We start from the raw sequence: 18,818 nt of genomic DNA, 5'->3' as shown, positions 1-18,818 counted from the left end.
CATGCTAGCAAGGGGAAGAGTAGGTTTCTTATGTGTACAATAGTGTTAAACACTATAGAGTATCTATATTCTAAATGTCAAAAATATCTTTAAAAATGCATGGCATCTTTTATTGAAGAGAAATTTAATGTATTATAATTTTGGTGTATCGTGTCAATCCCTTGATTATTTTAGTTTTCATTATCAATTGTGAATGAATAGAGGCCCTTTGAACCTATGACAAGCTGGGCACGGACGTGGCCTTCAGGAAGGCGCACTGTACACAGGTGGGGTGCTGGGCAGACTTCCCGAATTCAACTCTCTGAACGTTTTGAAAGCCACACCTGCTGGGCCAATGCTGTTCCAGGCACCTGGGCAGGAAGGGTTGCCAAGTATGCAGGATTCTGCCAGATTGTGCAGTTATTTTATTAGGCAAATAAATGTCTACAGATTCTAGTGTAAAACCACGGGGCCCAACCCAGTTTTGTACAAACATTTTCAAAAGTAAAAGTGGAATACATTATCAGTCACTCCTTTTCATAATTATAGTGTTTTTGGCTAACGATCATTTCCCTTCCTTCTACATATAATGTCTGGAATATTTGCACAAAGAATATCTTTAAGCAGAGGTTAGACCCAGTGGGAGTTACTTAAGAAACCACTGGATACCCTAAATTTTATACAAGTGGGACACTTTATGAAAGTCCATCTTGACCAAAAATTTCAGGCATAAATTTTATAGAATCATAAATTATGAGAACTGAATTCAGTGACTAGCTGAAGGAAGACTCAGGAAAAAGAGGTAGAGGAGGGATGTCAGTCCTTTAGGCTCTTGATTAGAAATGAAACACATGATAAACTTCACCTGGGATTCTAATTTTAAACTTTCAACTAGAATTTTCTCATAAAGTTTACATCTATGATGCCACAATATGGTCAAATGCAATCTGATTTCAGAGATTCTTAATTTGGGGTAGCTCAAAATCGGTTGCTTGTTGTGTTTAAATAAATCAAGCTGAAATCTTCAACAAACCAATACCAAGGTTCTTTAATTATTTTATGAATTAAGGCATCTACTGTACATAAGGCATCATGGTAAGCACCCTGGCCTCAAGTAGCTGACAAATAATTGTGCCTGTCTCCCTTTACTTGTAGTTTACAAAATGTAACTTTACTAACATTTATATAGAATATATTCTTGGTAGTGGTTCCCTTTATTTGTATGTGGTGTCCCTTTTTATTAATGCTCTTACCTTATATTAAAATTTGTCTTATAAACATTTTTTTAGCATTTAAATGGTGACCTTTTCTCGTCCCTTTACTTCCAGTCTCTATTTTCAACAGATGACTCCTTCTCCCTGTTTAATAGATGAATGTAATCATTTACCTTATTATGATTATTGATATATTTGGATTTATTTTTGCATCTTTCTTTGTGTTTTGTTTGTTATTCTTTTTCTTTGCTTCTTTTTTTTTTCTTTTCTGTTGGTTTTTAAAGTTTGTAATAATACCACCTGCCTTTCTTCTTCTGCTTTAGAATCTAAAGATTTTCTTTCTACTATTTTCACAATTACCCTTACATTTTTTAACATTCTAAGATTTTTTCCCCCCAGATATGTGGTTCTGACAGCTTAAAAAATACAAACAATAACAATGCAGCTTAAAATACTCTCATTACTCGAGAAGTACTGAGGAGAGGTGCAGAATTTTAAGAAATCATTCATAAGTGAATGGTCAGAAAGGTGAGTTGATGGAGGAGTCATTTAAAAATGTTTAACATTCAAACTTGATTAATTTTTTTCTAGTAAAGTCTGAAGTAATTTGGTTTTTCTATATTTCTCCTGAATCTGGAAAGATCTTAGCACTTTTCATTATCCATTAAACACTGCCCATCCCATCTTATCAATGTTGTCTAAATCTAATCCTTTTTTAACACAAAAAAACTCTTAGCACTCAGTATTTAACTCATTTTACCAACATGTGTTAATCAATGGCTATATTCACTGTTGCATCTTGTGTCCTGCACCTTCCTTACTTCTCCTCATAATCTATCTTTTAATGATCCTTTTAGTGAAGTCATTAAGTGGTTAACACTTTCTATGTCTGAAAAAGTCTATAGAGTGATTGTGTAGCTGGATATAAAATCCTAGGTTGATAGTTATTTTCCCTCAGTACTCTGAAGATATTACTCTGCTGTCATCTGGTATCTACTCTTGCTGATGGGAAATCTGCTATCAGCCTAACTATGCTTCCTTCACTGGTCATCTGTTTTTCTTCCTTTTCCTTGATATCCTGCAGTTTTACTCTAAAATATTTGAGTGTAAATTTAACTTTGTTTATTCTGTTCATAGGCTGTGGCTTTGTTCTACCACCTCTCTAGGTCTACCCTTTAAAAGCCATAGTCCCAGTGACGGGTCAGCAGTCGTTTTGTTTGGCTTTCTTTGCTTGACTGTGAGGGAAGTGTGGCTCCCCACCTGAGGCCCTGAAAGCACTGAGCCTGGTGCTGGCCCCCATCTTGACAGGGAGCCCAATGCCTGGCTGCCGCTGCCCCATTCTGGACCAGAGCTCAGCTGGCCTGTGATTTCACCACTGCTCATCACGCTGGTATTGTTCCAGGCATGGGGACACTCTTTGGATTTCCTTTTTAAATATTCTATCTATCATTGCTACGTGTTTGGGGCCAAGGGAGAGTGAAATCTCTATACCATCTCTCTTGGGGGTCCTGTATGGGCTGTTCTTGCTTTTTCTCCTTCAGGGAGTTCTATTGGAAAGAATATGGAGTGCAGAAATGTGTGTGATGGATATGGGGAGTGCACCTTGCTGAGTCAGAGAAAAGACACTTGGTAAAATGTCAAGTCCATGCCAAAGCAAGGTCACATGTTTATTGCAATGTGATCATTTCTGCTTCATGAGGAGGTCAGAGGCATAGGGCCAAAGCACAGTTTAAGCCAGACCTCAAACAGTATGATTCCTGAGGATTCTTCTTACAGACCCTGCAAGATATTAATATATTGTAGCAGTGACTTTATTATAATGGTGTTGCTTTGAATCTTTTAATTGCTTCAAGTGTGTCGCCAAAAGTTCCAATACGTGAAGTATACCACGAACACAAAAATGGCATAATCTTCATTCTACATTTTCTTTATTAGTATTATATAGACTCTAAACTTCTGGAAGAAAAGCTTCATGTCTCCTCTCTGTATGATGGTACCCACCCAGGGCCAGGCAGGTGCTCTTTTATAGCTCATAATAGTAGCCTTTGAAGATGATGAAATTTTAATTTGAATTGTGCTATGCCTAGCAAATCACCATGGGAATCTGGTAAAAGCTTTCAGAAGACAGTGCTGTTTTTCAATAAACAACATCATAAAAAATTCAGCAGCAGAGTGAAATCCAGAATGAAAGTACTGGTGCATTTTAATCAAAAAACACTTAAATGATATTGTGGATGAAGACATATCATTATGGATACTTTTTTTTAGTAGACATCTGGAGGACTGAAATGTCACTAAATGACCTCTAACCCACTCCCTGCTAGAAAAAGTACATTCCAGATGTGGGTTTCACTTAGAGGAATAATGACTTTGGGGCTTTGTGATTCTAGTCTCCAAGGCCCAGAAAAGCCATGTGGCTGGACCTCTGCCACCAGTAGCTCTGCCATGAGCTCTGAAAGTGCTATCTTGGTTAACCAGCCTCCTGTGGGTAATTCTGCCCTGTGCATTCGGCCCAGCACATAGATGGCAGCAATCTTTGCAAAAGGGGGCTATGCTGATTCTTTGTGGAAGCATAGAGTCAATAGGACTCTCTGTCCTTCTAGCACGACTAATGTTGAGATGCTGATCAAGCCCTTAAAATAAGCAGGAGGACAGGTTTATGGAGAGATCCACCGCCCTCTCTCCTACCTAGTCACATAGAAAAATAGGTCACCACTCTGTGGGCTTTCTGTGGGGTGGTAGTATGACATCATTTGAGTGGCTTGCTAGTGGATCTTATGGGCCTACAGTTTTCCCACTCTAGATCTTAATAAAACCATGGAAATACATTTTAACTTGACTGCTTTCCATGTTAACACCAGAAAGAAAAGATGCCGGTAAAACTTAGGCCAGAGATCAGAAGGACCTCTGCAGATTTTACTTCAAAGTTGAATTATGAACCGGAAAGAAATGCATCCCTCACCTCATATCTGTTCATTTCACCTGTTAAAAGAAGCCTCAGGGGTAGGCTAAGTCCCCACACAGTTCAGTATTTCCTGGAGGTAGTACCAAGCAGACAAATCAGGCTCCAACAGAGCTTCTCCACCAACGTGAGACTTTGTGTGTAAGAATGGCAGGAATTCCTGGGAAACCAAGTATGTTCTTCAAGGGTTTTTACACCATAAAAATTATTTATGACTCCTTTGGGCCATACAAGTTTCTAAAAGCCACAGAAACTGTCTTAACCTCATAGAATTTTGATGATTTTGCCTTCCCAGCTGAAGAGGTTTAGAATTCCCTTTTCTTTCTTTTACATCCAATAGTCTAATAGTTTTGGCCTAAGAGGCCCAAACTAACCACAAAAGTCACACTTTCAACTTTTGGTGATCCAGGGCATAAACAACATGTCTGTAGATTTTTTAAGGCTCACAGCCTCTCCTTTCTGTGGCCCTGTAGCCCCAACTCAGAAGGCCATAAAGAATCCACAATAGGTTTAATAAAGAGAAATTGAAACTAAAGAGCCAGAATGATTCTTTTAGATGAACTGGGAATTTCAGTTTCTTAAGACCGTGTAATCATGAGTGACTATGAATTGACTGGGTGAGAAAACCATAGGAGTGAATAGGCAGTTTTGTTTTTGGATGCATTGATTAAGGGCTATCAAGGATTTGGCAACACTGGATAAATTAGTCGTGGAAATACAAGGGCTTGACAGTTCAGCTCAGCCCTAGAAGGAAAGCTATGCAGTGAGAAATACAAGGAAATCAGGGTGCAAACTAAAAGAGCTTAGTAGTGGGGTCCAGAAGGAGAGCTGTGGTTTATAGGGAGTGTGATTTCCTTCATGAAAAGACTTACTAGGACCACAGTGAAACCCTTGACTAACGAAGTGGTGAATAGCCACGTGGTGGATTATTTGTGGCAAATTTAAAATCGCAGGCTGGCTTCCTACTCTTGGGATATTTTCAAATCACTAACTTACCTCTCCACCCTTAAGTTAAAGAATAAGAATTCATTTCAATATTAGCCCAAGAAAAACACAATCAGAGGAGGTCACAATGCTAGAATACCATTATTAATTCCAAGACTAAATACAGTTGATTTTTGGATTATCAGCTGTTTTCAATGATCAGCACCAACATTCTCTTCTATGAAAGTGGATAAATGAGTTGTTTTCAATAATCCACAAACCTTTCACCAGAAGAGTGGAAAATTTCCCCAGGGGGTTATGATTGGTTTCACTCTTTCGGTAACCATACTGTAAATTCTTTGCTTCTTCACTTTTAGCACTAAGGGCTAGATAGTTTCTCAAAGTACAATAAGCCTAAGGATGCTGCTTTGATTTAAGAAGCAGAGAAAAGGAAGGGAGTTATTGATATGAAACAATTACCGTTTTTCAAAAAGAGTAACCAAAGTTTTAGAAAGTCCCATTAGAGAATTCTCAGTAGTCCTAGACTATTAGGGAGACAGTACCCAAGATCTTCCTGTCTGCAGCCCACGACCGTTCTCCTTTAGAAAGAGTCAGGATTTAGCAGGAGGCATATGCTGCTCAGTCTTATAGAAGGTGGAGGAGAAAATCATTCTCCTAATTCCACATTCTTGCTCTGGACTTGTTAGGTCTAAATCTATCTAATTGATAGTCAGAATTTGGGAATTTAAGATGTCAACTGACATGGAAACAAATGCATTAAAAAACAAATGTCATCCCTAGCTGTTTCTCCTTGCCAGTAAAGACTGAGGGAAGCAGGTGGTTATTAACTTGGAGTACAGAGTACAGACACTCCCCCACCCTCGCAAAGGGGTCTGGGGCTATAATTGTATTTCAATATGATTTGTTTTCTTTGTAATCCTAAGTATTTTATTGTATGCATTTAAAAACATTATTCTGAGAGGTCCGTAGGCTTCACTAGACCGCTAAAGCGGTTCATGACATGAAGGAGGTGAAGACCCCCCATACTGGAGGTGTATGTCTCTGCCGTAAGATGTATTTCCTAACTTGTATTACAGCACTGACCCGTCCAAAGCTGTCAACAGAAGATTATTTTTTACCAAGATTTTAAAAATTCCATTTCAAAGAGTTGAAGAGCAAACTACAAAAACCACCAGCAATATTCTTATGCAGATAGAGTCCCCTTGGTGGTTTCAAGTGCTTAAAAGAATTTCTGTCCTTGACACTTAATCTAGCACAGTGGTTCTCAAAGTGTGGTCCACAGATTGCTGGCGGGACTTGAGACCCTTTTAGGGGTCCACAAGATCAAAACTATTTTCATAATCATACTAAGGTGTTATTTGTAGTTTTGATGGTGTCAACATTGGCACTGATGGTGCAAAACAGTGGTGATAAGTGGTTGGCTCATTAGCATGAATCAAGACAGTGGACCAGGGGCTTCCCTGGTGGTGCAGAGGTTAAGAATCCGCCTGCCAATGCAGGGGACACAGGTTTGAGCCCTGGTCTGGGAAGATCCCACATGCCGCGGAGCAACTAAGCCCGTGAGCCACAACTACTGAGCCTGCGCTCTAGAGCTGGTGAGACACAACTACTGAGCCCGTGTGCCGCAACTACTGAAGCCTGTGCGCCTAAAGCCCGTGCTCCACAAGAGAAGCCACTGCAATGAGAAGCCTGTGCACCGCAACAAAGAGTAGCCCCCGCTCGCCGCAACTAAAGCCCACGTGCATCAACGAAGACCCAACGCAGCCAAAAATTAATTAATTAATTAATTAAAACAAGAAAAGACAGTGGACCAGACTTGACTAGATGTCATGGTTCTCTTCACCACTGCACACACTTCAAAAATTTTTTAACTTAAGAATGTCTTTGAAGGAGCAGTAAAAACTATTAGTCGTGCTCAATTTCAGCCCTTTCAACTCTGTGAGGAGATAAGGGAAGATTGCATAAAGCACTTCTGCTATTGACCTCTCAGCAGTCTGGTGGAGTCTAAGGACCCACTTCTCAGGTCAATGTGCTTAAATGTGTAAAATAAAACATATAATAGTAGAAAGAAAACCAAATATATTGAACTATTTATCAAAATACTAAAAAGTCGGGGTAAGTAATATATGTGCTTGTTAAAATATTAAATAACAAGATTTCTCAGTGGGTCTAATATCTACCATCATATCAATCCAGGTGTTATGGTAGTGTGAATGGTTACTTAAAGAGATCTCCAATAAGAGTAATTGATATAAAATAGAAATGAATTCTATTGGTGACATTATAGGTATTGTGAATACTGCTACAGTTTGTTGCCTATATTCAAAAATGAAGGATATGCTAAGTTAGTGAAAATAATGACTGTTTTTTTTTCCTCTATTGGAGTTCATAGACTCTCCTGGACTTTATCCATGGACAATTATCACCACCTGACTACTGCTTATTATTTGTCTATCTGTTTGTTTACTATTTGTTTCGCCTCACTAGGGTATCAGCTCCAAGAGAGGTGGGACTTTGTGTTGTTCAGAGCGGTCTCAGAGCTTTGAAGGGTGCCCGGCCCGAAGCAGATATTCAGTCAGCATTTCTCAAGTGAATGAGGAAGTACCATCAGTTCCAGGCCCTACTGAATCAACTTGGCCCATTCTCCTCTTTCCACTTCTAGGTCAGGCTCCTAAAAGAACATCACTGCAGATTTCAAATTTACACCTCTTATAAATATTGTGGTTCGCAGTCAGCCTCATTATTTGATCCAAACTGTTTTAGAAAGAAGTTGGTGCTTTAAAAGAACTTCTCAATCAATTAATACAGAGCCTCCTAGCACTGTTCTTTGGGGGACTGGGGATGATCAGCGCCTACTACTGTTCCCTACTGGCTTTCACAGAGAAAAGGCAAATGACTGAAACACAAGAATTTTCTGCAAAATCCCCAAAGTAAAGCTTCTGTGCGCTAAGACGGAAAATATGAATCTGAAAGTCTGTATATCTGGGATTATAATTTTATCCATGAGAACACCCTGGTGTCATGTGAACGAGGTCAAAGAGGTAAATGGAGAAGTAGCTTAACTTATCCAGTTAACTTGTCCCTGAATGTTTCCTTTGGCTTCTCAATATTAATGCACTAATTTGCTTAACTATTCAAATTCAAAAGCAAGAAAGATCTCCTTGGTGTCAAAGCTTAGTCTTGTTCCTCTAATATTTTTATTATAAAATCAACCCATGTTTATTATAGAATATACGGTTAAGCAAAAAAAGGAAAATAAAAAGCAACCATAAATCTGCCACACAAATATAAATATTTTAAAATAAAAGATATAAGGAATTAAAATATAATAGATAAAAAGAAAAATATTTTGGTGTATAACTCTTTTTAGTATTTTTTATATGAAAGTCAATTTTGGTTACTGTGGGTTGTCCTGACTCTAATGCCAAATTCCAAATAAAATATTAAAAAGAACAAAGGAAGCAATGGTTTTTGAACTTTATGACCCTACACACACTTTTTTTTTAAATATTTAAGTGTGAAATTTCTTCACATAGTGGCCCTGTTTCTTTAGTTGCATTTCCATTGACTTAAATGTTCCTCCATCTAAATTACCAATGGAGAAGAGTGGAATTAATAAAGTAAAAACTCATTGATTACCCAAAAGCTCAGGCAAGTTTGTTATTTACCATATGAACTGGCAACTTATTAACTCTTGTATTTGAGGAAGAGATGTGAAGATTAGACAGAGCCTTCACCTCTCAAATGAGAATGGTCAATGGCCCTGGTTGGGCTTTGATGTCTCAGTTTTACAGGTCCCGTTTTGGAAGAGTAAACGTGGCTGCCTTAATTTAGTAAGTTATCTGTTAATCTGCAAAGACGCGGGACAGAGTTGGAGACAAATAATCTGCATTTGCTGTTGTGAGAACAGATGCTTCTATTAACGCAGTCCAAGTTGTTTTCAGTTTATTTGAACGAGGATAAAGACCATTTTGTTTATCCATTATTTTGGTAAGGGTCTCATGGGTTACTTTTTTTCCCCTTAATGCCCTGGCCCTCCGTCAAATCAGCCTACAGTATTGGTAAAATGCTAATGCAGTTTGTAAAAAGTAATGGAGACCCAGGTGTTGGATTTCTGCTGTGGCTTAGCTACTGCTTCACAGAGGGAAGGCCCTGAAATTTCTGACTTCATTATTCCACCTCGGTTCCTCCCTCCCTTCACTGTCCTAAATCCTTTTGCACCTTTTAAACTTTTTAACCAAGGTTTTTATTTGGGGGCATTTACTGAGGTCAAAGAACCCCACCTTCGTGAAGTTCCCACAAAGCCATAAATTGCTTCTTTAGAAGTCTAGAGGCTTCAAATGATAACAAGAACACTGTGAATTACGTGTTGTATTTTCAAAGCCTTTGGACATCTATTATCCCATTTTTACTGGCTGATGGAGGACTGATGAGGTTCCTACATTTCTAGAAGGGCCATTCCAGAGGAGCAGAAGTGGCTGTAAAGCTCACTCACTGGTGGTAAAGGGGTGTTGGAATGTGGGTGGGAGAGAGTGCAGGCTCTGAGCTGCGGACTGACAGGCCAGTGAATTACCATGGATTACCAGGAAGCAGGGCACTGTGGAGGAGGAACCAACCAGCTGCATCCTTGGAAACAGGCAGAGGTCTCCTTTGAAGAGTGGATTTGGCAATAGAAAGAGGCGAGTTGCAGTGTTGAAGTGCAGAGGGCTGGGGCGTGGCTGGGAGGGGGCAGGGAGCATGGCACAGTGCATCACCTCACAGGTCTACACCTGCAGGTTAGAGACCAGAGAGGCCGCCTCCTCTGGCTTCCTGCCTGTCTTTCAATGCAGAACACCAGCCAAAATGAACGTCAGGAAGTTTAGGGTGTGGCTGTTTTTTAAATAAATGAAATTAACCAGGGAATTGACATCATGACGCATGCTCTGCCTACCTGTCCAGTCTTGGGTTCCTGTTCCCGCCTCACCCTTTATGCCCCAGCAACCTTTGCTGTCTTTAGTTCCTCCTATGCAGCAAGCTGTTTCAAGTTATTCCCTCTCTGCCTGGCTGCCTTCTACTTATCCAGCAAGACTCAACTCGTGTCACCTCCTCCAGGAAGCCTCCTGGACATGACCTCCACAGCCGTCCACTGATGCTTGTAGATAATGCCCTGGTGTTAGGACCCAAGGGCTATGTGCCTGCCTCTCCCCTTAGACTGTATTTCTAAGAGCAAAGTCTATCTTGTTTCCCCAGCCCTTACCACTGCACGTGGCCCAAAGCAGACGCCCAGTGCCTGTTTGGCTGAATGATACACGTTTGAAAAATGAACACATACACATGCGATGAAGATGAAGAGGGTTGAAGCAAGGAATAAAACTTGAACGTGGGGCTTCCCTGGTGGCGCAGTGGTTGAGAGTCCACCTGCCGATGCAGGGGACACAGGTTCGTGCCCCGGGCCGGGAAGATCCCACATGCCGTGGAGCAGCTAGGCCCGTGAGCCATGGCCGCTGAGCCTGCGCGTCCGGAGCCTGTGCTCCGCAATGGGAGAGGCCACAACAGTGAGAGGCCCGCGTACCGCAAAAAACCCCCCAAAACCCCAAAAACCAAAAAACTTGAACGTGAGCTCCACAGCAATAGCAATTTGTGTCCTATTCCCTGATGGTCCCAAGTGCCAAGAAAAGGGCCTCTCTCTTACTTTTTATTTTAAAAGTATTTTAAAATAAATTAATAAGGAAGAAACGTTTTTGGAAGTGGTGCAGAAGTGGTGATTTACAGATTCTTTTGCAATGTCAGAAGATTTCAAAGAGCTTTGCTTGAGGGCACGGGTTGCTGTCATGACAGATCTGCTTTTTCATCTGGAAGCAGGCTTCCTGGCATAAGCTTCTTCCTCAGCTGGTTCATGTGCACTAGAAATATTTTTAGTAGCTCTCATATTTTGCAGTTTGAAGTGACTCTGAAACCTGAGTCTTCTGACTCTCAGGGACACTTAGGGAACATTACTTTCTACAGTGGCCAAAGTCTCTGGGCTTCTTTTCATCCTAACCTTCCTTGGGTTGTTCTCTACAGATGCTGTGCTCTCAGACTCTGGAGCACATGACACCAGGCAGCATGCAAATTTTATTTCCCAGGCTGGAGAGTGCAGAGCTGGGAGGCTAAACAATTTCACAATAAGCTGCCAGTGGCCAGGCAGGCAGGTAATTAATATATCCTCTGGTCCATGGGTGGGAGTAGGCAGGAAGCATATCAATTACATCACTGGGCTGTAATGGATGTTACAGTCCTCTTCAAAGGTCATCTTGAGGCTGAAACACACTTTCCAATAGTGTCTGTCTTTATAAATGTAAGATGCAGGAATTCATATGAGTGGTAACAGATATAACTGTACCGAACTCAACATTTTACATAATTTCATAGGTTACCAGTCCCTAATCATCAGTAGAGGTATGTATGTATATCCGTGTTACCTTCGAAGGTAAATACTTATTCAGCAGGGGCAACTCTGGAGTCAGATGACCTGGATTCAGATCAGTGGCATACGACCTACCACTGATCTGCCATCAGTGACATATCAGTGGTAAATGTATAACAACCACCCTTCCTGAAAAAACAAAGACCTGATTTATAGCATTTGCAGATTTCCATGGTGTGACTACACCTACCATGGCCAAATTCAAGCCACCATCTTGATGTCAACTAAACAGCACAATTCCTGAAAATTTAACAGTTGCTCAGAGCCAGTCCAAGCCAGCTCCAGAGCACCATTGGTTGAAACCCAGGCTCTGCTTCTTACTAGTTGTGTAAACTTAAGCAAGTTACATAGCTTCTGTAGTCCTTAGTGTCTCATCTGTGAAATGGGCATAATAATATTTATCTTAGAGGGATGCTGTAAAGATTACATGAGATAATGTTTGTGTGGCAGGTATGAACCTCTCCTGCTGTCGGGAGAGTAACTGACCAATGGTCCGAGATGCTTTGCTCTGAATCTATCACCTCATTCCTGCTGAGGCCACGGGCTGCTCTAAGCCAAAGACTGGCAGGGAGGTTATAGCAGGCCCGTTCCTGCAAGCTGCAGGACTCCTCCGATGGATGACTTTGGCTTGAAGATTCCCCACTGGCTTGGCCAAAACTTTATTAGAGCTGCACTGCAGTCTGAGCTTCTGCCTACCCGATTCTCCTTCTCTGTTCTTCACGGGGGTCAGACCTACAGCACGTATGATGTCTTTTTCCAGTTCCCTTTTCCCTCACCAGCATTTCTCCCAATAAATCTCTGCATGTCCAATCTCATCTTGGCTTCTGTGTCTCAGAGGAACTTAGCATGCTAATCATTTTAGACTGTGCATATAGCAAGTTCTCAATAAATATTTATTTTTTTAAAAAGAAGAGTGAGGGCTTCCCTGGTGGCAGAGTGGTTGAGAGTCCGCCTGCTGATGCAGGGGACACGGGTTCGTGCCCCGGTCCATGAAGATCCCACATGCCGCGGAGCGGCTGGGCCCGTGAGCCATGGCCGCTGAGCCTGCGCGTCCGGAGCCTGTGCTCCACAACGGGAGAGGCCACAACAGTGAGAGGCACGTGTCAAGCAAAAAAAAAAAAGAAAAAAAAGAAGAGTGATATAGGATTCCCTTGCCCTTGAGGACCTACTTCTTCCCCTGGTAAGTGATCCTGAGATAGAACATCCTCTTTAGGAGAGACGATGACTATCAACCCAGGGGTGCCTCTGCCTACCTCACCAGGGCAATGCAGACCAACGCTTCCATCACTATCTCCATTTTTCTAGGTTTCTTTTGCTTGCCCCTCCTAGCCACTTCCAACAATGATGACCTATCCTCCCTTCTCGAAACGTTTTCCCTCTGATTCTGTGATGCCACATCTCTATGTTATCCTCTTCTTGGGACTGATGCTCTTGTTTCCCACTCCTCAAAGAGTGCTAAAAAATGGGTGACCCACAGGCTCTTCATCCTCATCCTTGATCTCACCAAATGGCTTCAATTCAACGACCTTCAGCAAATAATCAGTGAGCGCCGCCATTGTTCCAGACATGATCTCACCCCTCATGGAATACAGATATTGATATAGATGTAGATATATACAGATAGGTATATATCATTACCCTTTCTCTGGATACTTATCATTTCCAATTCTCTATATCTAGCCCAGCCCTCTCTTCTGACTGCTGGATGTCTCCATTCACATGAGCATCTGAAACTCAGCATATCCAAAGCAGCACTTATCTTTCCTGCCCCTCTGGACCTGTATCCCCCACCTACAGTAGTACTCTCCATCGAGTTGCTCCAACCAGAAACCCAGGATCTTCCTTAGCTTGCCTCGTCCTCCAGCTCCACATTCAATCACTCAAGGAGCAATGACTGATTCTCCCTCAGCCATGTGTCTTAATCTTTTCATTCCCATCAGTCTCCTCTGCCATGCCAATTCTATTCCAGACCTAAATAGTTTATCTTGCCCTCCTCCAAGCATCTTCCCTTCGCACAAGATTTCAAATGCAAATCCTGTCATGTCATGCCCCCCTCCCTGACCACAATTCGACCTGTCTGAGACTTTTCATTGTTTTCAGAATAAAGCCTCACATACTTATGATATATTTGCCCCTGCCCACCTTTCCATCTGCATAGCATACCCCTGGGCCCTGCCTTCTAAACTCCATCCATATAAGTTTGTAGTACCTGGGACTCTTGATTTATGTACATGCTGTTCCCACAGCCTGATCACCTCTTCCAGTCACTTATTTAATGTCTGTTTCCCTGACAGATGATACACTCCATGAAAGCTGGAACTACATCTGTGTTTTTCAGCACTGCATTCTCAGTATCTGCCAAAGCACTGGCTACAGAGTAGGTGCTGAATACTTGTTGAAAGAAAGAGAGAATGAATTAACCATATCAGAATATAAATAGTCCAAACATTTATGCACGAGACGTACATAACCTTGTGGATGGGTAGGTTCATTAAAAGATGCTGGTAACAAAATGACAGACCTACCAGTTTTATTTATAATTAAAGAAAAGAACCCAGGAAGAAGAGTTTAACATTAAAAAAAAAAAGCTGTCAATTTCAGTCACTGAGAGGGTGTGAGTGAGCATGTGTAGGTGTGGGTGTGTGTGGTGGGGTGGTGACAGGGGGTCCACCATGGTGACTTGGTCATCTTGAGATGACTGTGTCCTCCTTTTCTGCACAAGTATGAAACTGAACTAGGCCGTCATAATAAGTAGACTGGTGAGCAATAGACTGGAAAAGTTTAGGAGATGGCCATCACTTCCGGGCTTTATAATTTTGTTCCAGAACTTAACATACACCCTTTTCAGACTTTCCTATATTTCACAAATTTGTTCATGACATTCTATTTCTAAATTCACTTTCTCTGATAAATATCTGATTTAGCTTAGCCTTTACAGTCAACACCATCATAATGAGGGCAACTCCATGTGGTATTTCCAACCTTCACACTCCAGTCCTAACTCCTTAAATGAGTGGATGAGATGAGATAACCTCTATGTTTCTTTCTTTTCTTTTTTTTTTTAATTTATTTATTTATTTATTTATGGCTGTGTTGGGTCTTTGTTGTGGTGTGAGGGTTCTTCATTGCGGTGGCTTCTCTTGTTGCAGAGCACGGGCTTTAGGCACATGGGCTTCAGTAGTTGCAGCACATGGGCTCAGTAGTTGTGGCTCACGGGCTTAGTTGCTCCACGGCATGTGGGATCTTCCTGGACCAGGGCTCAAACCCATGTCCGCTGCATTGGCAGGCGGATTCTTAACCACTGTGCCATCAGGGAAGCCCTCTATGTTTCTTTTCTGCCTTGAAAAGTACTATGATTAATTAAGGTCTGTTTATTTTTTCCCTCCCTTTTCTCAACTTTCTGGGACCCCATGTTAAAAGGGCCCTGATGACAAATCCTATTCTTACATTTGCCTTCCTCCTTGCTAATCTTTTTTCTTCCTTCTTTGTTTGTAGCCTCTTCTAATTTACCAATGATGGTGTGATCATAAGTCAAGGGCCTACCCAGTATGATACCATTCCAATAGACCCTGGTAAAGATACTTAATTGCTTCTTGCCACAATTTTGTTATTTGCAAAATGGGACTAATAAGGCTATCTTGGAGAACAGCACACTTTTGGAAGACTGTAGACTTAATGAGAAGCTTTGAATTTCTCAGAAGAAAAGCCTTTTGAAAACTTGGTGTTAATTCAGCCCTTGATGTAAAGTCATTTCTTTTGACTGAATTTTAAAATTCGCAATGCTAAATGTGGCTTTGCAAATAAATTAAATACAGATTTTGCTCTGCAGAAGCCTGACTTCCACTAATAACATTTAGAGAGGATTACTTGAGGTATCTTTTAGCCAAAATATTAAAATTGATACTGGATGAAAAGTAGGAACCAAAGTAGTCTTCAGGAACAGGGTATGAAGCAAATAATGCCCTTCTCCAGGTTAGAAGAACTTTTTCACGAAGAAGAAACACTTTAAAAATTAAATTTTGTTGGATTATCAATAACATTTTATTTACTTATAAATAAGCAAATGCTATAGACCTCAAGTTTAAAAGCACTATTTGCTAAGGCAGCTAAACCTAGCAAAAGTGTTTCTTTTTGCTTTTGATAGTAAAATATTAGTGTAATTAAATTGGTGTAACTTAATTTCATCAGCTATAATAGAGAGCTGAACTCCAAGACCTGCCGTGCCCTGGGAAGTACCTTTAGGTCCGTAGAGGCAACAACTAACTCAGCTGATAACAACTAAGCATCCATTTTATCCAGAAAAAAAAAATTCAGCTAATCATCAGTCATGGCCTAGAGGCAACTGAGAGACCTGTACATAAAATACAGATGTGCACATTTATATGAATGGAAAAACTTGAGAAGGATACACTGACATGGTCATATATTTATCAAACTGTGAATCGATCCAATATTCATTTAGTCATTTATTCAACAAATAATCTTTGAGCACTTACTATGTGTCAGATCCTGTTTCTTTATTTTTTAAAAAAACTTTTTTTAGGTGCTGGAGAAATGCTGGTGAGTAAGGCCGTTAAGTTCCCTGCGCATATGCAGTAAATCCTATTAAGTCCTTCCTACATGATGGGCTCCGGGGAAGCAATAAACGGGATGTATACAAAGCAGGGAAGATGATACGTGACCAACAGCAGATGGAATACTTGACAGTCAGGCTGAGAAAGGACTAAGGAAACAAGCCGAGAGTCACACAGGATGAAAAGAGGCAGTTCAGCATGGTGGTTAGGGACATGGCCTCTGAAGCCAGACTGCCGGAGTCTGAATACTAGTTTCATCACTTCATGGATGTAACTTAACTCTGGGCAAGTTGCTTAACCTTCCTGAGCAACAGGCTCATCATTAAATTGAGATCATGATAACATAATAATAATCTCATAAGATTGTGTTACGAGGATCAAGTTAAGTATTCAGGTACTAAGGAACAGCGACCCAGAGGTTGGGATCAAGAAAGAATGGTGATGAGATTTTGAAGGATGGATAGGCTATGGATGGAGAGAGAAATGAGAAGAAGACTTTCCAGCTTAGGGTAGCAACATAAGGAAAAGAATGGATTTGGGAAGAAGCCTGTTCTCAAGAGACAATTTGAGAAGCTTGGTTCAATTAGCATTTATTTGGGAAAGCAGTAAGTCAAGGCTGGCAGGATAGGTCCAGATTATTGAGAGTCTTGAAAGCCACAGAAAGGACTTGAGAATCCATCACAGAAGGCAGGATGCACCAAGCTTCTTGAGCAAGGAATTAAATGACAGGACATGAAGTGCTGCTTTGGGAAACGAATCTGGCAGCACTATACAGGGTGAAAGAGCGAGAAAGTGGCCGAATCAGAGGAGATTAGTTAGGAGGCTGTTCCAGCGCTGCAAAACATTAAAGACAGTGCTAACGGCAGTGGCAATGGAGAGAGGGTGAGCGACGCTGAGAGACATTCTAAACAAAATAAAAAGGGTTTCAGTGCAGATTGGACTGAATGGATGAAGGAGAAGAACTTTCCAAAAAATATCAGGGTAGTGGTATATTGATGATGTATGTATATTATTCAAATGTTTTCAATTGCAGGGTGATCGGATTGAACAAACATAGAATAGGCAAGACGCAGGAAACTGCCTGCACAAAACTCTCGCAGGATGCCCATGGAAGACTGAACATGAGAACCCGATGAAAATGCAGAGCTAAGGTATTAATGGAAAGAAAGAAATACTGTGTGACAGGAGGAGCCCACCTGTGAAGGGCCAGAAAGAGAACCCACCATTCAAAGTAAAGGATGAATTACTCAGGCTTTCACGTCCGGGGTTTGCACACAAAGGTAAAAGGCATATACTAATGTATGATATTAGTGATCTGAATGTAATGAGGGGAGCAGCTGGAAGTGACCAAGTGAAAGTCTCAGATGCATATTACGTCAGAACAATTCAAGTGAGGGGTTTTATTTGCTGACTTCAACTTAGTTTCCACAAGTAAAGGAGAAATAACACTTATCCGGCGAACGGGCTGATCACACAGGGCTAAGAGTGAGCACAGTGGGAGATGCGGTGTCGCTCAAGGTCTCCCATGGTGCTTCTCAAGTCCATCTAAAACTTAATGTTTGCTGGGGATGTATGTGGGGGGAGGGAGAGCTGAAGAAGCTGATTTTAAAGTTTCTATAGAAAAATCAACAAAGGAAAAAGAGCTAGAACAGTTAGGGGAAAAGATGAGTGAGAAGAGATTAGAGCCTACCAGATAATAAAATATTTAGTATATAATAGTTATTGTATAGTACATTAATTGTATTGATGATATTATTGTCTATTATATAAGAACATGTATATTATGTGATTATATATTAGTTTACACACAAGAGCGCACACACACACACACACACACACACACACACACACACACACACATATATATATATGTAATAGTGTTCTACTATACCTAAAGACACAGATCAATGGAATAACATAAAAAGTCAAAAAATTGACCCCTCCAAAAATAAGGATTTATTATACGGTAAAGGTGACATTTTAGTGTGAAAAAATAAATTATTCTGTAAAGGTTGTTGAGATAATTTGTTAACCATCTGGGAAAAAAAAGATATTGGATTCATATGTTACACCTGACAGCAGGATGGATCAAAGATTTTATATTAGACAACAGGAATTACAACAAAAACTCCGGAAGACACCATGGAGAATTTTTTTAATAGCTTCAGAGCGAAGAAGGTCTTTCTAAGTGTAACACACAACTTAGAAGCAGCATTTCACATCCTGACATTTAATTCCTTGCTCAAGACGCTTGGTGAGTCCTGCCTTCTATGATGAATTTTCAAGTCCTTTCTGCAGCTTTCAAGACTCTCAGTAATCTGGTCCTGTCCTGCCAGCTTTGACTTACTGCTTTCCTAAATAAATACGTGTTAATCAAACCATGCTTCTCACATCCTGTTTCCAAAACTGGCTCATTCTCACTTGCATTTTTCCTATGCTCTTCATTGGTTAACCTATCCTTTTTCTCTTGGTTTGTGAAGCTTCTTTTCATTGAAGTTTTTTACTGAGATAATTGTAGATTCACATGCGGTTGTGATGCTTTTTGGTTAAATATTATGATAATATATATTTTTAAATAAATTTATTTATTTATTTATTATTGACTGTGTTGGGTCTTCGTTGCCGTGCGCGGGCTTTCTCTAGTTGTGGCGAGCAGGGGCTACTCTTCGTTGCAGTGCACGGGCTTCTCACTGTTGTGG

At 40.7% G+C, this 18,818-nt stretch overlaps 1 protein-coding gene across 1 annotated transcript in view; it reads right to left on the bottom strand.

Moving 5' to 3' along the window:
- Positions 1–18,818, bottom strand: part of UST (uronyl 2-sulfotransferase) — a gene marked incomplete at both ends in the record, with an annotated part of 296,437 nt that overhangs the window by 69,657 nt on the left and 207,962 nt on the right. The gene's annotated exons all lie outside the window — the stretch shown is intronic.

Source organism: Hyperoodon ampullatus (assembly GCF_949752795.1).
Source record: "Hyperoodon ampullatus genome assembly, chromosome: 12".
In the NCBI taxonomy this organism is placed as follows: Eukaryota; Metazoa; Chordata; class Mammalia; order Artiodactyla; family Ziphiidae; genus Hyperoodon; species Hyperoodon ampullatus.
The sequence above is the reverse complement of the archived record's forward strand: the minus strand, read 5'-3'. Positions and strand labels throughout refer to the sequence as shown.